This window comes from Ursus americanus, chromosome 9, assembly GCF_024610735.1.
Source record: "Ursus americanus isolate L20-20 chromosome 9, mUrsAme1.1.p, whole genome shotgun sequence".
Lineage (NCBI taxonomy): Eukaryota > Metazoa > Chordata > Mammalia > Carnivora > Ursidae > Ursus > Ursus americanus.
The window spans coordinates 74,606,340-74,631,487 of record NC_142135.1 but is presented as its reverse complement, the minus strand read 5'-3'; the positions used below and the strand labels follow the sequence as shown (position 1 = coordinate 74,631,487).

Sequence of the window (25,148 nt, the reverse complement as noted above, 5' to 3'; positions counted from 1 at the left end):
TTCCGGTGTTCCGTGAGATGCCTAGTGGCGCGCGCACCCGGCTCACGGTCTCAGTCTGCTGTTTTGCGGGTGCCGACCACGAGCCCGCCCGCTCAGCCGTGGAAGTGGCTACCGCTTCCCGGCGCCCGAACGCGGCGGCTCCCTCCCCCTTCCGTTTATCTTCCGATAATCTGTGCACAGTTTCATGGCTCCCCGCTTCGTACCTCAATACTCAGTGCTGGAGATGTTCATTTGTAGAGATCCAGATGCATCTTCCTGCATCTCAGGCTGGTTCCGTGGTTGTTTAGGCTGGTCTGGTACCTATCCAGCTCGACTCGGGGGACCGGCTGAAAACAGTGTCTCCTACTCCTCCGCCATCTTAACTCCTCCGCCGTGCCATGTTTTTAATACAAAAGCAGTCCTCCACAGAGGAGAAGCTACCTGGAAAAGGGGTGGGTTGGTAGAGGGTGGGGCCACACAGGTAAAGTGAGACACCAAAGCCAGGACAATATGAAAGAAATAATAAAGGAGAGAGCTATGAAGCAGGGGGCAAGACGGAGAGATTCTTCTTTTTTTTTTATACTTTATGCTTTATTTAAAATTAATAAAATGATAAACACAGTTTTAGGTAAATGACAACTCAGTGCATTTAATTGGATAATATAAAAATGTACATATTCACAAGCACATAGGTCCTTGACCAACACCGAACATTTCAGTCTATTTAGTCTAAGTCTTCCGGAATCCCCCAATTTTTTTAATCAGTTCTATTTTCTTCAAATCCAATTTCTCTTTTGGCCCAAGATTTTACTGCAAATACGTTATCACTCCATCTGTCAGCAGCTTCTTTGGCTACTTTATTTGCTTGGCATATTTCCTCTATAGCTTCCAGGTCACATTCTTTGTATTTTTCTACTTCTGCCTTTAGCTGTTTCCTTTGGTCTCAGAGTTAAAAAAGCTCTTTTGCTAGCATGGTTGGTTCATGTCAACCAATTTTATTTTCTTGATGGTTTTTGGTAGGTCTGCGTGCTTTTGGTTTCTCTCAGATAACTGAGATTCCAGACCTCCTACCTACATTTCCTCACATGAAGAACTTTCCTTGGAAAAGCCCAACAATTATTAGATGTTCCAATCTTATCCCAGCCAACCACACTATCATCAACTAAACTTGGAAGGACTTCTTTTACTGACAGAGCAGTAATGCCTTTCTTCTGGGGAACAAACTTCTCCATGTCTTTAATTGAAGATCTTTCAACTCAAAAAATATTTCCATCATGTGAGCTCTCTGTTCCTCTGCACTCAGTCTTTTTTTTTCTTTGACAGGATTTAACCTATCATGGCATGCAAGCAAGACTCAGTGCGGTGTTTCCCAAATAAAGCGACTCACTCCCAATTAACCAGCAGCCGAAGCACAGAAGGGCAGGGATTCCCGCCCTTTAGTGAGAAACCATTGGATTTTCACAGAAATCATCTAGCTAATGTAAAGCGAAGATTCGTTAGGTTATTTTTGAAATTGTGAGTAATTTGGAAATGTGCTCTACATATTACAATACATAAAACCACTCATTTGTCAAAGATCAAGAGAGTCGTGGGATCTGGGGCGTCCCACAGCGCCTGCCCAGCTGGCTGACACCTTCTTTCCTGGGTCCTGATAAGTGGCTGCACCTTTCGTGGCCCTAACCAAGGAGCCTGGGATACTGGTCCCGAAGTGACTTGTGGTCGTTTTGAGGCTGTGCGATGCTCTGGTCACATTCTCGAAAGCTCCGCTTGCTTAACGGAACCTGCCCTGAAGGGAACCAGGGACAGCGATGGGTCAGAGTGGAGGGAGGTGACGGGTCCCCACACTTCCCTCCCGTGGCCCAGGGGCACTGAGAAGGAGAGGGCTGACGACATTGGGCTCCTTTCAAATTTTCCTTTTTCGAGGAATTTGTTGGTTTGTGATGAGGGAAAGAATTGCCTCAGAGTCATGTTCGCCGTCTTTTCCCAGGCAAGTGGGGTCAGTGTTCTCCCCCAGGCTGGGTGCGACCCTTCCAGCGCTGCTTGTGAACACCAAACCCAGCATGTGCATACCTCTGCCTTTTTGTGAGCTGCTCCCTCTGCCTAGAAAGCTTTACTCAAGGTATTTGCAAGAATTATCTCCTAGTAACCAAAGCTCAAAGCTAACATTTTCTGTGAAGGCCTCTCTGCACCTCCCCCCCCCCAACACTTTATTTTCCAAGAAGAATAAAGCACCTGTCCTCACACCAGTCACACCTTTGTAATATTGCTGCTACTGGAGTAATCACTTTGCATGTAGCTTTCTTTTTATTGACAACCTTACTCCATGATAAGCCAGATCCTGGAGGGCTGCCCCTTCCATTTGCTTGCACAATGTCTGGTATATATCACTCTCCCAAAATGGTTTCAGTGCTTTAAAAGTCAAATGCAAAGTCATCACCTCTAAAGGGTTAAAAACACGTAAATTGATTTTATACTAAAAGAAGATTTTAAATGGCTCACATTCTTTTCCATACTTTTTGGTGTTTCATTTATGATTTTGAATGGTAAAGTGATATGAAGCAACAGGCCTAAAGAGATCAAAATTTTATATTGGCAAAAACGACATAATAAGATTCAGTTTAATGAATATATAATATCTACTGGATCCAAAACTCTAATCATTGGGGTGGGATGGGGTAGGGGTGGTAGTTGAATGTAACGTGGCACTCTGGTTAAAATTCTGCTTGGAGGTATTTTGAAATTATGAAGAGTGGAATTTTTATGCTTCTAGCCAACAATTTAAAGTTTCCAGCTGTTGTAGAATTGGGAGAAATGGCGACTTCTTCATCCCTTTATTTCTTTTCCTCAAATTTGTCCTTTAGGGGCGCCTGGGTGGCACAGCGGTTAAGCATCTGCCTTAGGCTCAGGGCGTGATCCCGGCGTTATGGGATCGAGCCCCACATGAGGCTCCTCCGCTGGGAGCCTGCTTCTTCCTCTCCCACTCCACCTGCTTGTGTTCCCTCTCTCGCTGGCTGTCTCTATCTCTGTCAAATAAATAAATAAAATCTTAAGAAAAAATTTGTCCTTTAGCCATCTAGGCATGAAGCAAATTCTTGGAGCCAATTATCCGGTAAGATGACCTATCAGAATCTGTGTTCTAGTAATAATAGAAATATTTGTGTCTGATGAAGCCAGGAGAGCTTTGTTGTGGATTCTGCTGTCCTTTATGGGGTACAAATGTTTCCGGTTTCATAGGTGTGATGTTTATTTAATTCTGAGTAACTTAGATATTGCAAAATGTGGTGTTGACTTACTGCAGCAAGGGAAATAGAACAGAGGAAATGGAAACGACAGTCTTCTCCTAGGGCTCCTAGGGTTCTAGGACTTAAAATTAGACTTGCTGGTGAGTTTTCTTTTTTCGTTTGAAAATGTACCCTCTGAAAATAGAAGTGATATTTTAAGTCTTTTAAAAAATATGTACCCCATATATAAAGTCTATGAGATTCCTGCATAAGTGATCTCAAAACATACTGTCTACATTCCACTGTTTAAAAAATTGTGTAATGGATTAAAGAATCACTTTGTGTACCATCTATGAATGTTACCCTACCTATCAAACTGGTATTCTTTCTTTGTTCTTTTCCTTTTTAATTATGAAAAAAAATAAATGCCTGCTCTAACATCTCTAGCAACATGAAAGCATATAGAAAGTATATATATATATACTTAAAAAGTATATATACTAAAGTATATCCTAAAATCCTTACTATGTGTATTAGTTTCCTAGGACTGCCATAACAAGTACAATAGACAGGGGGTATTAAACCACAGAATTTATTGTCTCATAGATCTAGAGGCTAGAAGTCCACTATCAAAGTGTTGGCAGGGTCAGTTTCTCCTAAAGCGTCTCTCTGTGGCTTGCAGATGGCCACCTTCTTGCTGTGTCCTCATATAATCTTTTCTCCCCCAGGTCTCTTTGTGTGTCCAAATATCCTCTTCTTATAAGGACACAAGTCAGATTGGATTAGGGCCCACACTAACAGGCTTGTTTTACCTTAATCACCTTTGAAAAGACCCTATCTCCAAAAACAGTCACATTCTGATGTATGGCAGTTAAAGCTTCCACATTTGAAAATGGCAGGGCGGGGCAGGGTGGGGGGGGGAGACAATTCAGTCCATAACACTATATATAGATGCAGTATCTTTTTCCAGCATAGGCAGGAGTACAGTACACATATTTTCTCGTGACTTGTTTTTCGCTTAACAGTATAACAAGATCTTCCCTTGTTGATAGTTGTTCTCTTCATAGACTACAATGTATAGGTATATATAGGTATAGTATAAGTAATCTGTAACATTTAACAATCACATTTTTAGTGGATGTTTTGCTTGCTTCCAGTTACCTGCTATCATATACACTACAGCATTGAATATCCTTGTAAACATATCTTTTTTTCATATGTATGATTATTTCTTTAAGGATAGATTGATAGGGATGGAATTTATCAGTCAAAGTGTAGACCAATTATATGTTTCAAATATTGCAAGTTGTGGTCCCAAGAAAGAGGTTCAATTTATGTTCACAAGAAGAGAACTCGAGAGTGACTGTCACTCTCGGCACTCACCAACTTTGAATATTATCAATATTATTAAAAATTCTGTATATCTGATGGACAAACTTACTGTTTTAATATGCATTTCTTTTGTAACTGAACAGGTTGAACATTTTTTATATGCTTCATATGTAATTTTGTAATCTTGTGAAATGTCTTTTTATATCAGATATCCATTTTTCCATTGGGTTGTTGGTCTTTTTCTTATTCATAATAGTTCTTCATATGTGATGACTATTTATCCTTCATCTGTTATTCATTTTAAAGTACTTCTTTCAGATATGACTTCTATTTTATTTTGTTTGTGGGTTATTTTAAGAGGTTTTACATTTTTATGTGATCAAATCTATACATGTTTTCCTTTTAAAAGTTTGTAAGAGACTATGGACTCTGAGAAACAAACTGAGGGCTTCAGAGGGGAGGGAGGTGGGGGAATGGGATAGGCTGCTGATGGGTAGTAAGGAGGGCACGTATTGCATGGTGCACTGGGTGTTATATGCAACTAATGAATCATCGAACTTTACATCAGAAACCAGGGATGTACTGTATGGTGACTAACATAATAAAAAAACATTAAAAAAAAAAGTTTGTATACTTTTTTCAGAATGTCATCTCTCCTAATAGGCAATGGTACTTTTCCTGCATTTTCTTTAATTTGAATTAATTAAATGTGTTTTTTTTAATCACAGAAGTCCTATTTTATACTGTATAGAAGAACTTGGAGTGAAACATGAAAGTCTACTTTGCTTTTCCATCTTATAGCTATACACCCATCTCTACTTCCTCTACCTGGGCAACCAGAGTTTACTCCTTAGTACCTAGCATCCTAGCTCATTCACTATGAACTTACATACATCTGTATCTCTCATTATAAAAACGTAAGTAAGATCAAGATTTATGTCTGCTTATTTTACTTACTTTTTCATGTAGCAGTATGCCTCCAAAACTTTAAATGTCAGGACAAATAAGTCTACCTCATTCTTTTTAGTTTCCTGGAAATTTTAAATGTCAGTAGAAATAAATGTACCTTACTCTTTAGTGGCTGAATACTGCTGCATAATGTTACACTATACTTTATTTAACTACTGTAATAAACATTCAGTCCTTTTCAAATTGTTTTGCCATTATCACAATTTCAGAAAGTGGAATTGTTAGTTTTGGTTATTAATGTTTAGATTTTAATCTATCTGATATTTATTTTTTTAATCAATATGAGATAAGACTGCTAGTCATATCTATCTATCATCTATCTATCATCTATCTATCTATCATCTATCTATCTATCTATCTATCTATCTATCTATCTATCATCTATCATCATCTATCATCTATCTATCTATTTAAAGATTTTATTTATTTGGCAAAGAGCACAAGCAAGGCAGAGCGGCAGGCAAAGGGAGAGGGAGAAGCAGGCTCCCCACTGCGCAGAGAGCCCAATGTGGGGTTTGATCCCAGGACCCTGGGATCATGACCTGATCCAAAGTCAGACACTTAACTGACGGAGCCACCCAGACACCCCTGTCAGTCATATATTTAAAAGCCTTCTGTTCTTTATCAATTTGAAATGTTACTTTATTATGTTTTAACAATATTATGCCTAATTCTGCTTCTTGAATCACTTTTATTATTTTCCTATTGCTTTTCCAAGACAACACAGTTTTAATTATTGAATAATTAAATAATTATCTGCTACGGCAAATTAATCTGTATTACAATTTTCCGCCTGAAAGCGTTTAGGTAGTTCTTGCCATTTGCTTTATTACCTTGATGAGCTAGAAACAGCTTGCCAAAATATGGATTTTGGGGGGGGTCTGATTTAGATTGATAGATTGATTTGGAAAACATTGACTTTTTTAGAGCATTGAGACTTTTACAATAACAATGCTATGTCTCTATTTTTTCAGGTTTTCTGATCTGTGCTTCAATAAAGGTTTCTTTATAATGGAATTGCACGTTATTTTAAGTTACATTCCTAGGTGTAGCATTGTTTGGGTATTATAAGTGGCATTCTTTCCTATTACATTTTATAAATGGTTATTGCTGTTATATTGGAAAGTTATTGTTTTCTTTGGATGTTTATCTTGCATCTCATTAAGAAATAGGGTGAGTGGGTGAATTCACAAATACAAAATCCACAAATAATGGGGATTGACTGTATTTCGATAATAGCAACGAAAAGTGTTGGTTTGTGTGAGTGTGTGTATGTTCTGAAGGAGGGGTCAGGGAGGGGATGAAAGGCAATGTGTCTTTTTTTTTGAAAGGCAATGTGTCTTAACTCTCCCGTCTTTCTTGGTAGAAAATGCAGGGCTAGAACAGATAAAATAAATAGAACAGGAACTCTGTGTTTTCTGTGAATAAATAAATAAAAAAAAGAAATAGCACTGTCCCCAATTGTTTACAAATTTAATGCAAAGAAAAGTCAATATTTAAATTAGAACATAAGGATAATTAGAGGCACAATTGTGTGTTCTAATCTATAAATTACTTTCAGAGCTCTCAAATCTTCAAGCAAGCTTATCATGGTCATACGAGGCTTATTGGAGGAGCAACTTGACCTGGTCCTTCAAGAAAAGATAGGTGTCTAAGCAATGGGTTATAGTGAATAACGGCAGAGAGACGAGACTGAGCATGATGCATACTTAAAAAAATGATTAGCCTTTCTTGACAGATCAGAGGATGAAATCTAAAACCCAGCGATAACAATGAACCGAAAGGAAAGGTGGGGGTGATTATGGAAGCTCCTCAAAGCTCCTCAAAGTGAGTATTTGGGATTTAGCTCAATAAATAAAGGGAATCATTTTGGGATCAGAGAAGGGACATTCAGGAGTTGGGAGTTGTATAATTTTTTTTGGCATACTAGATGGAATTTGGAATCAATGTAGCCCACTAAAAGGCTATTCCAGTAATATAATCTCACAGAGAAAAGGGCCTAAAACAATGTGGTAAATAAATAAGTCATTTCCAAAGAAGACACAAATAGGATTTAAAAAGGTTGAATAAGAAAGAAGAGCACAATATTTATAATTTTTTATCTTAGTAGAAAGGAATAACACTAATATGATTACCAGAAGTGGGTGGAAAGCTGTTTTAATGAAAGACAAACAAAGTTTGTATAAGAACATGTTTAAATAAAATTTGAAATAAAAAAGCACATTTGGTATGAAACCAAATCTGGGTGATTGGTGCACTGAAATAATTCTACAGCATAGCACACTTCTGTTCTTGGAGAAACTCACCATTTCCCAATCTGTTTTTGATTCGTGATGTAGTTTAAGACTTAATCCTTCTGGGGTCCCTACTGATGTGGTTAAAAGGTGTTCTGTTTTTGCTTTTGTTTTAGTCAAAAGTTATTAAACCAGTGAGAAATGATTAACTGGGATGTGTTTACAGAGAATATGATTTTCTAAAAAGTACAACTCTGTTCAAGTTGAGCCCTTTAATAAGGCTATTTTGATGTCCTATAAAAATAAAGACATTAGATTTCTTTTAAACTTAAAGGTCACATGTATGGGGAGATAGGAGGGAAAATGAGCAATGCTCTCAAGAACACTGCAAAGGAATTATTTCTGTTGATGAACAGTACAGATTTTAGAACCATAGAAAGTCACAAAATGCAATTTTTGACATTTATATATTTCATAAATTTGTTTCTTTATTTTAATCAATAAACAGTTATTAACTATTAAATATTACAAGCAATAGGAACTTTTCAGTTCATAAGAATACCCCTAAGAAATCTCAAAAATAAGGGGGAAAATATCTGATTGACAAAAATAAATTTCTGAAATTCTAGTGCAGCATATTATAAGGGCCAATCAGAAAATAGCATTTCAAGGATACAGAGATTTCCAGTAGGAACTCAGTTTATTTGATGGTTAATTCTAATTACCTATTGACAAAAATAGTTGAAAATGTACAGAAAGGCTTGATTGAAAGCTGCTGTCAATTTTTCAGACATTTTTTTTAATGTACAATTCTACCAGTTTTAACACATAGAGATTCATGTAGCCACCAGCACAATCAATACATAGAATAGTTCTGTCACTAAAAGAGTCCCTCATGTTGCCCCTTTGTCATCATTTCCTTCCTAAACCACTAACAATTGGCAACAATTTATCTGTTCTCTGTCACCATGGTTTTGTGTTTTTGAAAATATCATACAAATAGAATCATACAGTATGAAACTTTTGAGACTGGCATCTTTCACCCAGCATAATTCTTTTGAGAGTCATCCAAGTTTTTGTGTATATTCATAGTTCATTCCTTTTCATTGCTGCAGTATTTTTTTTTTAAGATTTTATTTATTTATTTGACAGAGATAGAGACAGCCAGCGAGAGAGGGGAACACAAGCAGGGGGAGTGGGAGAGGAAGAAGCAGGCTCATAGCGGAGGAGCCTGATGTGGGGCTCGATCCCATAACGCCGGGATCATGCCCTGAGCCGAAGGCAGACGCTTAACCGCTGTGCCACCCAGGTGCCCCCATTGCTGCAGTATTATTTCATTGTATGGCGAGACCTCCACTTGTTCATCCATCCACTGAAGGACATTTGGATTGTTTTCAGTTTGGGGCAATTATGAATAGAACAGCTATAAACATTTATCTGAAGGTGTTTATGTGAGTATAATTTCTTAAAGATTTTATTTATTTTATATTAGAGAGAGAGAGAGAGAGACAGCGTGAGTGGGGGAGGGGCAGAGGCAGAGAGAGAGAGAGAATCTCAAGCAGACTCTGTGCTGAGTGTGACCTCCATACATGGCTGGGTCTCATGACCTTGAGATCATGACCTGAGCCAAAATCAAGAGCTGGTCGCTTAACTGACTGAGCCACCCAGGACCCCTTCGTGAATATAAATTTTAATTTCTATAAGGCAAATACCTAGGAGTGGGATTACTGGGTCACATAGTAAAATATAGGTTTACTTTATTACGAAATTGCTACATTATTTTTCAGAGTGGCTGTGAGATTTTGCATTACCACCAGCGATGTAGGAGAGTTCCTGTTCCTTCACATCGTTTTAGCCCTTGCTATGGTCACTTATTTTAGCTATTTTAACTGGTGTGAATCTTACTGTGCCTCTAATTCCCATTTCACTCACAGTTAATAATGTTGAACATCTTTTCTGCATGTTTATTTGTCATCTTTACATTCCCTTTCATTGAAGTGGACATGTAAGTTTTTGTCTATTTTTAAATTTGATTGTTTTCTTAATATAGAGATATGATTTTTTTTTTTTGGTAGAGTCTGAACACAAGTTGTTTGTACAAGGGAATATTTTCTCCTGGTCTGTAACTTGCCTTTTCAATCTCAACAGTGTCCTCAGTTCAAATGTTTTTAATCTCTTAACAATGTCCTCAGTTCAAAAATTTTAATATTATTTAACTAATCGATACTTTTATTTTATGGATTGTACTTTTAGTATCATGTGTACTCTAGGTCACAAAGATTTTCTCCATTATTTTCTTGTAAAACTTTATAGTTTTATGTTTTATATAAACATTAAGTCTGCAATCCATTTTGAGCTAATTTATCTATAAGCTGTGAGGTTTAGGTCAAGTTTTACATTTTTTCCCCAGGAATTGGTTCATTTATCTAAGTTGTTAAATTTGTGTGTGTGGAGTTGTCAAAGCATTCCCTCCTTCTCCCAGTAAGGTCTGTGGAGTCTGTCGTGATGTTCCACTCCCTCCCACTTCTCACCTGCCTCCCTCCTATCTCCCCTCCCATTTCCCTTTCCACCCCCCTCACACTCCCTTCCATGCTCCCTCCCACAACCTTCCACCTCCTCTTCCACCCCACTTTCATTCTTGGTATTGATAGTTGTGTCTTTCTTTTTTTCTTTGTTAGTCTTGCTTGAGGTTTACCAACTTTCATGATTGTTTCAAAGAACTAGCTTTTGGTTTCATTGATATCTTGTTTTGGTTTTCCATTTTATTGGTTTCTGCTCTTTTTCCAAAACATTATTTCCCCTTTTTGTTTCTTTGCTTCTTTTCCCTACAACCTTAACGTGGAAACTTAGACTATAGGTTTGAGACTTTTCTTCTTTTTCTCCTTCAAGCACTCAATGCTCTAACTTTCCCTCGAAGCATCGCTTAACTATATCCCATAAATTTTTATGTGCTGTAATTTTATGTTTGTTCAGTTCAAAATGTTTTCTAATATCCTTTGAGATCTTTGGCCCATGAATTATTCAGAAGTGTGTTGTTTAATTTACAAGTGTTTGGAGATTTTTCTGTTATTTTGCTGCTATTGATTTGTAGTTTAACTCCATTATTGTTAAATAACATTCTTAGTATAACTTTAATTACTTTATTTTTTATAGTAGTTTTTTATTATGTTATGTTAGTCACCATACAGTACCTCCTTAGTTTTTGATGTAGTGTTCCATGATTCATTATTTGTGAATTTTAATTACTTTAAATTTGTTAAGAGTTTGCTTAAAACTTAAGATGCAGTCTGCCTTGTTGAATCTTTCACGTGCAACTGAAAAAAAAAATTTTTCCAGTTAGGGTATAGTGTTCTATACATACCAGTTATATTCAGATGACTGATTGTCCAGTTCTTTTGTATCCCTTCTGTATCCATTTTCTTTCAACTTGTTCTATTGATTACTGAGAGAGTGTTAAGGTCTACAATGAAAATTATGAATTTTTCTATTTATTTCAGTTCTCTCTACTTTTTTTAGTGGCATTAAGTAACTTGACGTTGTTGTGCAAATATTTCCACTATCTAATTCCAAAACTTTTTCATCATCTCAAATGGAAACTCTAAATATTAAACAATAACTCCCATTCCTTCCTCCCCCCAACCCTTGTAACCTCTATTCCACTTTTTGTCTCCACGATTTGCCCATTATGGGAACCATGTAGAAGAAGAATATAAAAATATTTGTCCTCTTCTTCGTTTTGGGCTGCCTTGGGCCTAGGCCAGGGCACAGTGGAGGAAACATGGGAAACTAATTACTGGTTTGCAGAAGAGTCAGGGTGAATGTGCTTATTCTGTCTAACCTGGAACTAGAACCTCTTCCTTTCCATGTGATCATTTTATCCAGTTTGTTTAGAAAACCATATGATGGGGGCGCCTGGGTAGCGCAGTCGTTAAAGCGTCTGCCTTCGGCTCAGGGCGTGATCCCGGCCTTCCGGGATCGAGTCCCATATCGGGCTCCTCCGCTGGGAGCCTGCTTCTTCTCTCTCACTCGCCTGCTGTGTTCCCTCTCTCGCTGGCTGTCTCTCTGTCACATAAATAAATAAAAAATCTTAAAAAAAAAAAAAAGAAAACCATATGATGGAAAAGGGTTTCAAGAAAACATTTATAAATTATAAACTAAATTTATTCTTAAAATTATTTTTAAAGGTGATGTATTAATAATTCTCCTTGTAATAGTTAATTAACATAGTTAAGACTAAAAGTTTCCTTTAATCAATTCTCTTGTCTCAGTTTTTTTTCCCCCTTTCCTGGAGGTTACCTTTCTAAAAAGCTTTCTTCCCCCCTCTCAGTGCTATGTCTTAGAGGTCTGGCCATATTTATCCTTATGGAGCAACCATGCTTTTAACCAATTCATTGTATTTTATGGTTTTTATTTACCTCAGTTTATTAGGCCATTCTCCTGCTCAGATACCTAGGTTTTAAAAATAAAGAACATATTTTCTTAGAAAGAATATCAGCATCTGTGTTATAAATGATCCCTGCAGCCTCATGTAGTCTGGTCCTCTGAGTTTTAATGGTGTTTTCTAAAATTCTTATTTGATAGCTAAAAGCTCACATTTTTTTTTTGTTTCTCAGCATCAAACCATAGTCTTAACACTTTTAAGCCAGTGTCAAGTCTCTTTGCTCAAAAGCAATGTGTTAAATTGAATGCCAATGGAAATCAATCACCTTTAACTGAATTCCAATCGATTTCCCAAGAGTATAATTAAAATAATTGGCTCAATCCACAGCCACAAAAAACTCAGTACAGAATAAAGTAGCTTTCCCTAGAATGCTGTAATAGGACTTGATTTCTATACAAACTGGATTTTTGCCAGACTGTAAATCCTTATCTAACATCATTATTTATTTATTTTGCCATAACATTGTTCTCAGCTTCTTGGATTGCTGAGAATTGCATTTTATTTGAGCTACAATGTTGATGTACTCTAGAAATCCATACATGGAGTACCCAACGTGTTTAGAGGTTTGATGGCACATGGTGGCTTGAATCATGAGTTCAACTCTAGCCTTTCTCCAAAGTCCATTGAAATGACAATAAAGGAATAGAAAAGAGATAATGCATGAGGAAAAAAGACAAAAGGCAAATAACACACCTGAGAGGTCAAAAATATTTGGAAGAGCAAATGAAGGAATGATAACTACATAACAGCTGAAAGCCACAAAGGAGGAGTGTATGGACAGAAAAAAGCATGGGGTTATTATGTCACAGAATCCCAGAAGATTTTGAGGGATGTGAACATAGTGGGAAAGCAGGCATGGCTGGACTTTTTTTTTTCTATTTGGGAAAATTTATTGGGAGGATATTAGGAGCTTGCAGATTGCCGAGGCTCTTGAATTTGAACAAGAATGGACAGGAATGGGGGCACCTGGGTGGTTCAGTTGGTTAAGTACCTGCCTCCATCTCAGATCACGATCCCAGGGTCCTGGGATCAAGCCCCACATCGGATTCCCTGCTCAGAGGGGAACCTGCTTCTCCCTCTCCCTCTGCCGTTCCCCCTGCTTGTGCTCTCTCTCTCAGTCTTTCTCTCAAATAACTAAATAAAATTTTAAAAAATGGACAAGAATGAATGGATTTATCTCCAGAGGGCTGGAAAACAGGACTTGCAGAAAATTTCTTATAGCAGAAAAGTGTTGCCAGAATGCTGCCACCATCTTCAACCATGAAAATGCCTCTCTATATCATGCACCCTCAAGGACAGGGCATGTGGTTTGTTGTTTAAGTCATATCTCTGCTCCCTGGATGTACTGGGGGGAGAGGGAAGGTAGCTTTTCTGCTTCCATAGTGGGAAATGGGCACCTGATTTGCACTCCATGCAGGTGACAAAGGGAGAAGTAATTTCCCAAAAGAAAATCATTAAGCTGCTCAAAAGTGATAGTAATTAAGATAATGAGAGTTGCTAATCTTTTAAATGAGCGTGACACTTCCCCTCTTAACTCCCTTTCTTAACCTCTAATAGACAGACTCTTACCTTCTCCCATTCCTCCTCCCTTACAGAACACCGTGGTTTCACTCTCTGGAAATATTGAACCAGGGAGGCTCTGGACTGGGACACTAAGCACTGCTGAGGGGTCAGTGAGGTGCAGTACTAAAAGTTGAGAAGTAAAAGTTTAAACACTGTATCCTCCAGCCCCACTCCTGCTCTTCTAGAACTTCAGGTTAATACTCTATGAGCATGAGATTTGCCAACTGCTTTCTGGAGAAAATCAGTGGTCACCCCAAAATGTTTCATAGATTCTGACAACTGGGGATTTCCCGGTGAAATAATAAGTCATTCTAAAAGAGGTTCAGGAATCAATGTGTATTCCCACTTAGACACTCCAACAATCTTCATTAGTGCCTGTTCCTAGATATCAACCAACAGCAAGAATCCCATTTGAGGAAAATCGCCAACATGAAAGCAGAGAACCTCTAATACAAACACCAACAAAGAGCAATGCCTGCAATGCAGGAGCAGAAGAAAACTTCAAAGAACCGTACAATGTGCTCTGAGAGATTAGATACTGAATGCATAAAAAAGAACAGGGGTCATAAACAGAAGAAGGAGTTCTTAAAATAATTAAATATGATATTACAAGTTAATGTGTTGGAACACATAGTTGAAGAAATCTTGCAGGACATTACAACAAAACAAAGAGAAAAGAATGGGAGGAAAAAAATAAAGAAAATTAGAGGATTAAGGAGGATTCATGCAATGAAAAAGATTTCCAGAAAGAAGAAACAAGGAAAATGGAGGGAATAACATTATATTAAAAAAAAAAAAAAGAAAGAAATCAACTAATCAGTCAAACTGGGGACCTGGGGATGTGTGGGAGTACTGAACGCAGAAAAACTGAGTTTCTCTACCCTTTATTCCTTGACTCCCAGTTGCTCTGGGACTGGGCCTGCACGTGCTTGGCCAGGCAGCATCCCTCACTGCACCCGTTCAGCATGCAGAACAGGGCAGGGAGGTCATTTATACTTGATTTATATGCACTTGGCTTTGTGGAGTAAGTAGGAGATTATGGAAAACCTACCGGAGAAGGTATCTAAAAAGGGTGAGAGCAGAGACATGAGGATGGAAGCAGTAATTAACTATGAATTCAGAATACAGCTTCAAATGACTGTTCTACTTAATTGTCACACTAGATTTTGGCTATTGACAAATATAACCGTAACATTGGAGGAAATTTCAACATTCACTGCCACCTAAGTGGGGCTGGTAAGTAGTCAAGGAACAGTGCTTGTGTTCACAGGAAAGTGGTGGGAGTGTGTGTGTGTGCGTGTGTGTGTGCGCGCGCGCATGTGAATACCCAGGGGAGCTAAAAAGCAAGTGGCAAGGCAGAACCACACTGAAGAGAAGCACGGCAGATTTTTGTTCCCAGATCTGAGTTTGGAGAGTAAGTATGGCAATCTGGGAGGAAGCCTTCAAGACCAGAGGGGCCCCCTAGTCCCTCTGCTTTGGAGGGGCTGAGTCCCTAGCACTCCAGCTGCCTTCTTTCACCATTCCTGCTTCACTGGTGGGCAAGTGCTATGGGAGAAACACACAGTCAACACAAGTGGAGCCACTACAAATTGTCCTTCCATATTTGATGAGCCTTTAAAATATAGCCTTCCACAAGGTCTATTTTATATTTCCTGCATTCTCTGACACCTCCTTTTTTTCCTTAGTATTGGGAAATAACTCCACTTTCTAGTTTATGAAGAAAAGTGTCAACATAAGCTTTTATTTTCCCAAAGCTTCTATTTCCGTCTGTGTATTGATGATTCTAGGCCTCTAACTCTATCCTCAATGTGTCTCCTGAACCTGAGTTCTATAGATGCTCCAAGCTCGACTGAACTTACTGTCCTTGTCACAGCTTGTGATCAGTACCCTATACATAGTACCCAAGCTAGGACCCTAGGGAGGGATCATTCGTGATGTCTCCCTGTCTTAAAACCATGTCCCCTCCCCTTCATTGCCATATCCTATTGGACCCATCACTAGTTCTAGTCAGTTATGCTTTCTTACTATTTGTCTTTGGCTTTTCTGTCCCCTGGATGACTCTGCCCAAATCTCTCCCAGCTCTGATCCATTCTCCCAGGCTGCCTCTAGAGTGCTTTTTCTAAAGTAGAATTCTGTTACCTTTTTGTTCTTTTTTTTTTTTTTGAAGATTTTATTTTATTTATTTGAGAGAGAGAGAGAGCATAAGCAGGGGGAGCAGCAGGCAGAGGGAGAAGCAGGCTACCTACAGAGCAGGGAACCCAATGCAGGGCTCAATTCCAGGACCCTGGGATCATGACCTGAGCTGAAGACAGACACTTAACCGGCTGAGCCACCCAGGCACCCCAGTTCCCTTTTTGTTCTTATGTAGATTCTGGGTGTGGCTCCTCTATTGCACTCAAGAAAGTCTCGAGTCCCATACCGTTAGTGTTGTGGTCCATCACTGCTCACCTCACCAGAATCCTCTCTTGCCGCTTCCTCCCTTCCCATACTTATGTCTTCTAGAGGATGCATAATCCACTGCTTATGAATTCTCTGGAATGCTTCTTTAAAATACAAAGTCCTGGGCTCCAGATTCTGAGGTAGTACATGGGTTTCAGGGCTCAGGAAGCTTCATTGCAACAAGCTAGGAGGCTCGAGTGGAGGTGGCTTTATGGACCCCACCTGGAGAAATTCTGCTGATCAGGCTGAATGCAGGGGTCTTTCTCAAAGCTCTATGCTGTTAACCTATAGCATTTCCATGTGCTGCATTTACTAGCTGGAATTTCCTTCCCATTTTTCATCTTCTGCCTTCCTTACCTCCATTCTTATGTGCCTCTTTAGCCCTCCCTTCCACGATGCAGCTTACAAGTGGGGTCTACTGGGAAACCCTCACCACCCTTTCACAGCTGAGTGGGTAAATTCTCTTTCTTTGTACATGCTGAGGAAGTTATTATGCTATCACTGCCTGTTCACTATTTTCTCCTGAATGAGCTGATGAATTCCTTATGGGCTTGCCTTTGATGAATCTTCCAAACCTGGCATTTTTAAAACAATGACAGTACTGCACTAGGGCCATTAAGTAAGTCCTATCTCCTGGCAGCACAAACACCACAGAAATGGTATGGGAACCTCCTTCCATCCTTTTGTTCAACATAATACCAAGGTGAATTTCCCTTAGCTTTAGTTATACAGCATGTTGGCTTTGCTTAGGAAGAAGCATGGAAACATCCCACAGTAAGTTCAGTATTGAGGCTAGAATTGGTTTTCTTTCTTCTTTCTTTTTCTTTCTTTCTTTCTTTCTTTCTTTCTTTCTTTCTTTCTTTCTTTCTTTCTTTCTTTCTTTCTTTCTTTCTTCTTTCCTCCTTTCCTTCCTCTCTCTCTCTCTTTCTTGATTTTACTTTTAAGTAATCTCTATACCCAACGTGGGGCTCAAACTCATGACCTAGAAATGAAGAGTTGCATGCCCTACCAACAGCCATCTAGGTGCCCCTCAAAATTAACTAACCTTCCACAAGACATTTCAAGGAAAAATAATTAACTTCACTTAAGTAGATGATGAGTTTCTGTGTAAATATATTTTAAAAATTGAAGTCTTATTTTCCCATAGTAGTAAATAGAGATAAAAAGAAGATCTTAAATCATTTAGGGTGCTTTGTGCGTTTGTTTGCAGGTTTCCATTGGAAGAGGGGAACACTTCTGAGAATAGCTAAAGCTATTGGCAATAGCATGAAAAAGATGATTAGATTTTGAGCTTTCAGGCAGGAATACTGATGAATTAAAAAGCCTAATGCTTCATTGTAAGCAAACCAGATTTTGTTCAACAATTGTAATAGTATGGGCTGAGCTCTCACCCATGCTTTTAGATGTCCAGGTAGAAGTAATTTTCCTTCAAGCTTAATTTTGAATTGTTTAAAAATTTTCTTCCCCATAAAACAGGAAACAATGTGCAACTCACTTCCAACATTCTTGTATTTATTATGAACATATTTCACACGCTCCTACCTGGCAGTGTGTCAGATTTGTGTAATTAGTGATGATCTTAGGTCGTGTCAATTGAGGTGTTATAAGGCATTTGGAAATCAGAGAGTCTTCTCTTCATATTCTCCCCTAGGGTGTGTGCAGCTTATTGCTTTGTGCATGTTACTGTTAGGTGGGAGAAAGGTTTGTGTCATAGATTGGATTCTAATAAGAAAAATGTTTAAATCAAAGAAAAGGGAGTGACTGAATGCACCGTCAGGATTTTATGGGAAACATTTCATGGTCTCATTTAATTTTGTTTACTGACCCAAATGCACCACATCTCAGGCATACTTTGTTCAAATACAATTTGTGAAATATGTTTTAATGCATGGCTCTATCCTGATGACTTTTTCCAAAGCATTCTTTTTTCATTTCTCCAATACAATCATTGGCACTTAACATTCTTCTCTATAGTCTTTATGGATACACTATATTTTTGTTTTTTTTTCTTAGATAAATGCGCAGGAAGTGTTTACCATTATATCTTATAGCTCTTTCGGCCATTAGAAAAATATATGCGCAGTACATGTGTTTATTCATAGGATGCTGATCACTAATCAGTACCCATACAAAACCCAGAACAAGGTTAACAAGCAACTTCATAAGGAGGACGCCTTTCATTTGTCCTTTAGGCACTGTGTTTCCACCTTTAGTTATCCCATTTCTTCCTTGTGTCCTATAGACCTGTGTCCCAATACCAAAGTCAGTGGTCCTGAGCCTGTGACCTGAAACTGGGTTTGCCTCTTAGTGGAGGTCAAGCCAAAAGAGTGGGAAAAGGAGGGGTTTACTTGCAACAAATAAGAACACCGTGGATATTTCCCAAAGCAGTGCCTGCTCCTTCCACAGCAACAAAATCAGGGAGGTTTTAGGCTGAGCATGCATGCATATTCCTGGAAGGACTTGACAAAGGAGAGTTCCATGTAGAATTGGGGCCAAAGTCATCCTAGGTCAACAGAATCCAGGTGCTGGTTGATTGAGGTCACGGGGGCCAGCAAAGGTCCACATCAACAGTTCTCTGGATCCAGTTAGTCCAGAGTTTGAGTGCTCAGAGGGGTTTCAATCCTGCAAAAAGGACTCAAGAATGTGCATTAGGTCAATCTTTACTTTTGAAACAGTTTTACCATTGATTTATTGTCTCTGATATGGTCAGGCTATTTTCTTGCCTGTTAGTAGAGACTGTTAGGTTTTGCATTCTCTTTATTTCCTTAAAATCTATAACCATTGTGGTCTATTTTTCTGCAATTTGAACATATCCGAGGCAGTTCTGCAAGAAACATGCTTGGGCAAGTAGTGCTGGTCAGGCATAGATCACAAAATGGCTGGGGGGCCTAAAATGATGTCTCGTATGTTAAGAAAGCTGTGTCTCATCTTCTTTTTCCAGGGACCCCTAACTTATCTGCCTACAAGCCCATCACCATGGCAACCCTCCTGGGGCTGCTCTCTCCCTCACCAACATATCTTCTCTCCCTTTGACTTCCCATTTCTTCAACAAGAAGATGCAGGAAAAGGTATTTGTAGTTTCAGCTCACATGATGCTGCTTCACTTTCCTGTAACTGTTTTGCCTCATGAAATCCAGGACAGAGAGTTATTGGTCATCCAATGGGAGGAGTCTACTCTATTTCTTCATGTTTTAAAAAAGAGGGCTAAGTATACCAGGCAAACAATCATCCAGCATCTGTGGTAAAATAATTTTGTTCATACAGAGATAGTTCCACAAATAGAAGATGACTAAAGTTCTCATAAAAGTGTATCAACTCTCTCTAACCTTCAAATTAGCTTACCTATGTTTTAGCACAGATACCTTGATCTAGGGATCAGAAAGAACCCTGGATGTAGTTACCTAGCAACTAGCTTTAAATTATAATGAAGTTAAGTAAGTTTGTCCAGGCTCCAAACCATATCAGGATCAGACACCTGGCCAAGATTAACCAAAATCCATTAACTTGAAAAGTCCCACAAGTCAAGGTTGCTTTCTTAGGTATAAACAAGTATAATGCTTCGAAGAAGATAAATTATGTTGATGTTTTGAGCTTTTACCATGTTTGAAACTCTCTCTGTGATTTTCTTTTTTTTCATCGTATTCAATCTGCCTGTCCTCCCCTCTCTGTCCTCGCTCTTAACACACATCCGGTCAACCACTGAGTCTTGCCAGCTGTCCCTCCCAACACCTATAACACTAGGCTGCTCTTCCATGTTTGCTCTCTCCTGCTCCAGTTTATGCTACCATCACTTCTCATTTACCACAATCTTTTCTGTATCTTTAGAAACCAGTCCACAGAGATGAAGTGTAAACTTCTGTAATTAATTTGGCTTAGGCTTTTCTGTTCCTCTTTCTAGTCCTCCATGGCACTGGAATTTCCTGTGAAACAGTTCTTAGATTCTTAAAATTTATAGTTAAGATAGTTGTGCAACTAGGAGCTCAAATGGGATTGAGTGGGAAGGATCCATTAATGTAGTCAGAATCCTATGTGTTCCCTCTGTGACCTGCAGCTTGCCTTTTTGTCTTGGTCATTCTCAGCCCTAGCAGGGGCAATTGTTCCTTGTGAGAGACTGTGAGGGAATATGGCCATTGATACCTTCTCAAGATGCAAATTGGAGGCCTTGTTATCTGCTCATTTTCTTTGCTCTGCTAATGGGGGGATCTAGTGTTCTTACTAGAACTAATGTTGACTTGGGGTGCCCGGATGGCTCAGATGGTGAAGGATCTGCCTTCACCTCAGGTCATGATCGCCAGGGCCTAGGAGTGAACCCCACACTGGGCTCCCCACTCAGTGGGGAGTCTGCTTCTCCTTCTCCTTTTGCCTCTCCCCCTGCTTATCCTCTCTCTGTCCCTTTATCTCTCTCAAATGAATAAATAAAATCTTTAAAAAATAGAACTAAGTCAACTAATGTTGACTTCTCAATCATAAGAAAGTTTAGGAATACTGAAATAACATATACCAAAAGGTTAAGGGTAGTTTGTTCTGATGAATAGAATTACAGTGTTTTGTATACTTTTCTTTTTTGTTCACATGTATTTTTTTTAGTTCAAAAAGACCACATATTATTTTTGATAAAAAGTATCCATTTTTCCAAAGAAGATATATGATTGGCCAACTGATACATGAAAACATGCTCATGATCACTAGTCATTAGGGAAATGCAAATTAAAACCACAATGAGATATCACCTCACACCTGCTGGAATGGCCATCACCAAGAAGTTAAGAAAGCAGATGCTGGCATGGATGTGAGAAAAGAAAACTGTTTTGCACTGTTAGTGGAATTGTAAATTGGTACAACCACTGTGTAAAACAGTATGGAGTTCCTCAAAAAATTAAAAATAGAAATATTTCATTCTGGGAAGATAGCCAAAGTAAATGAAAACACTAACTCAAAAAGATATTTACACACCCTCATGTTATAGTAGCATTATTTGCAGTAACCGAGACAGGGAAAAAGCTAAATGTCCATTGATGGATGACTGGATAAAGAAGTTGTGGTATATATGTACAGTGGAATATTATTCAGCCATAAAACTAGTAAATCTTAACCATTTGTGACAACATGGATGGACCTGGAGGGTGTTACGCTAAGTGAAATAAGTCAGAGAAAGACAACTACTGTATGATTTCACTTATAGGTGGAATCTAAAACAAAGCAAAACACCCACCAAACTCAGAGAAAAAGAGATCAAATTCATGGGTATCAGAGAATAGATTCACGGTTATCAGAGGCGTGGAAGAAGGTGGTCAAAGGTGCAACCTTCCAGTTATAAGGTAAACAGGTACTAGGGATGTAATGTACAACATGATGACTACAGCTATCACTGCTCTACGGTATGTAGGAAAGTTGGTAAGAGGGTAAATCGTAAGAGTTCTTATCACAAGAGAGTTTTTCTTTTTCTTTATATTGTGTTTATGTGAGATGATGGATGCTAGCTAGGTCTATTGTGGTCATCATTTCACATTATATCTAAATCAAATAATCATGCTGAACACCTTAAACCTTATACAGAAATGTCTGTCAATTATTTCTCCATAAAACTGGAAAAAAGAGAAAAAGATATTAGAAAATAAGTTTTTTTAAGCTTTTACTTTCAAGTAATTTCAAGTGTGCAGAAAAGTTGAAAAAAGAATACAAAGAATTTCTGTATACCTTTGACATTCTCTCTCTCTCACTATCTACACACTTATGCACACACACACACACACACACACGTTATTTCATATTTTTCTGAACCATTTCAGAGTAAATTGCAGACATGATACCCCATTACACTAAAAACAAAGGTGCTGTCCTGGATATCCAGAATATATCCAACCAAAGAAGGAAATCAACACTCATATAATGCTATCATCCAATGCACAGACCTCATTCAAATATTGAGTTGACCCAATCACCTTTCCTATTCAGGAACAAGATTCAGTCTAGGATTTTCTGTTTCATTTAACTATTATCTCATTTTATTTTCCTTCATTCTAGAGCCGTTCCTCACATTTTCCTTGTTTTTTTGTGATGATATTTTTGAAGAATACAGGCCAGTTGTTGCCTTTATTTCAATTTAGTCTGATGATTTCTTGTGATTACGTTCAGGTGATGCATTCTGGGCACAAACACCACAGAAGCAGGCTTTGCCAGTCATTTCTGCTTTGTGTGTGACTCCAGATGTTTCTCAGATGCAAGCAGTGATTTTTGTGGGTAATTCCACAATTGGTCCATTATTGTTTTCTTCTCTCCTATGCTTCTACCCTAAGGCAGAAGGGAGAAGGGGTGTATGGGAAGAATGTGTGGGGCAAAGAAACTGGGCGATTGGGTTGAGGAGGGATGGAGTCAGGGGTGGGGTTACAGGTGAGGCCAAATTTGCATTCCAGCTGGTGGAAACACAAGTGACACAAATGGGAAGCGAAAGAAGACTCACCCATGAAGGTCCTGAGTTAAGGTTAGGGTTAAGTTCATCACCATCATGCATTGCTCCATGGTATGTATTAGTTCTTATTAACTTCTGATGGTCAAAAGTTAACCCACCCTCCTGGTCTGGCATCCACTTCCTCAACAATGCCTATCCGGTGACACTAAAAGTTACCCTCACCACTTTGCTAATTAGCGGGTCCTCTATGTATCCACAGCCTGGCATTCTATGGTATACATGCCGACACAGCCAAATTCAAGACTGCCTAAATCAGAACTTCCACTATTTATCAAGCTTCTCAGATGATTCACATTCAACTTTGAGAAGCAGAGTCCTGGAGAACATAAACTCTGCATTACTTCATTAATTCATTCCAAAATACCTGAGCACTTACATCATGTGTTGGGCAATGTGGGAGACCAGGGGAGGAGTTTCCTTCATTACTATTTTTCTAGTCTTGGACTGAATGTATTTGCATATTAAATATATTTTATACTTCTCTTTTAAACCCTAGAACAGATATCCTTAACTTCAAATATTCTAATTCAGTCTTTCTAGTGTGGTACCAACATCACTATTTTCTAAAAGCCCCCCTGGTGATCTTAATGTGTAGCTAGGGTTGGATCAATACCATCATTTTCACACATGGAGAGGTTGTAGGAATCAAATATATAAACATGCAGCAATTTAGGAATAAAAAACTTCCAGTAATATAGCCTCCTAATCCTTGAACTTCAGGATTATATCTTCCTCTCTAGTTTGTTCCCATGCCTATATAGATGTCATGACTAAGAAACACACGCTCACCAAGTCCCAATTTCAAATGGTTCACTTTCTGACCATCACCTCCTATCTTCAGCTCACTGTCTGTGGTATCTGGGCTCCAGGAGTCCTGCAACTCCACTAGAGCTTATCCATCCATCTTGCCACATATTCACTTCCTGCCTTAGCCAGCTTACATTTAGAGGCCCAACACCATAATGCTTTCTTTCCCTATACCCTCACTCCCTTGTCCTTCACTTATTTCTTACCATATGCTTGGCAAATCCCAAACCTGGTGGAATGAGACTTTTTTTTTTTTTTAGATTTTATTTATTCATTTGACAGAGAGAGAGACAGCCAGGGAGAGAGGGAACACAAGCAGGAGGAGTGGGAGAGGAAGAAGCAGGCTCCCAGTGGAAGAGCCTGACGTGGGGCTCGATCCCAGAATGCTGGGATCACGCCCTGAGCCGAAGGCAGACGCTTAACCACTGAGCCACCCAGGAGCCCCTGGAATGAGACTTTCTGTTCACACCTGAACCTGTGCAGTACACTGTGTATGTAAAATAAATAAAACAAACGAATACAAAATCCCAGATCATGCTGATCTGCTGATTGATCTCACTTTAGGTCCAATGGACCCTCCTCACTGTCCAAAAATCCTACCCCATTCCCCTAGTCCAGTAATCTGCCACATGAATATTATATCTTAGCCTTTTCCCCCAAGCCCTCTGTTCCCACTCTCAGCAATGGTTCTTTCCTATCTCTGTGGGAAAAAGTAAGAAGGCCACCAAGCTCCTACCACCACATCAAACTTGCCTGTTACATTTGCGTACATTTACCTGTCCTGTTTGGCTGCACCTGTGGGTGAAGAGTGCCCATTCTTAACCAATGCCATCCTGCTCTTGCACTTCAGATCCCACTCCTTCCATCCATGCAAATACTTGAGCCACAAGTTCTCTCTCTCTCCTATACCACCAGTTTTTGCCTCATCATTTCTATCAACTTTCACAAATGCTTTTTTGTCCCATTAAAAACAGACTCTCTTGATCCAGCCTCTCAGGCTGTTGCTTGCCCCCTTTCTTGGCCTCACTTTGCTCTCTTAATAAGGGACTGTCTATATGCACTGTATCTGGTTTTTCTCATGCCATTATTTATTGAACTCACTTTAAATTGCTCTTTATGATAAAAAATGATGTCCATGACAGTAAAGGCAATGATATTCTCAAATCTCATTTTACTTCATTTAGCAGCAGAATTTCAAGGATCACTTCACTTTATTGCAATATTTAATTTGTTTTCATTTCTAGGATGTCACTCTTTTGATTTCACTCTTGCAGCTTCTCAGTCTCCTTTGCTGGCTCTTCCAGTTTCCTCTACTCCTTAATATTAAAATGCCCCAGAGCTCAGTCTTTGGTCCTCTTTTCCTCTCTCTTTGCACCTGCTCCCTTGGTGTTCTCAACCAATCTCTTAGGTATAAAAACTCAGCTAGGCCTTCTCTGATGTCACTTTCCAATATGGTCTCTTCCAACCTCCTCTATCAGTAACCCTGCTCCCGCCCACACGCAGGCAAGCTCCCCGCAAAGCCTCTTCACTTGCGGTTCTTCCTCCTGGAATCTTCTTTCCCAAATTTCTATGTGGCTTGTTCCCTGATCCCCTCCCAGTTGTTGCTTACTTGTAGGGCCTTCCTGGATCTCTGTCCTTCCATTTGTCAGCATCCTTTCCCAACCTGTGCTCTATCCCTCTTCATTGGTTAATTT

At 39.0% G+C, this 25,148-nt stretch overlaps 1 pseudogene; it reads right to left on the bottom strand.

The window, feature by feature from the left end:
• Positions 1 to 694: 694 nt before the first annotated feature.
• LOC123786762 (uncharacterized) overlaps positions 695 to 25,148 on the bottom strand; it is a 146,780-nt pseudogene continuing 122,326 nt past the window's right edge.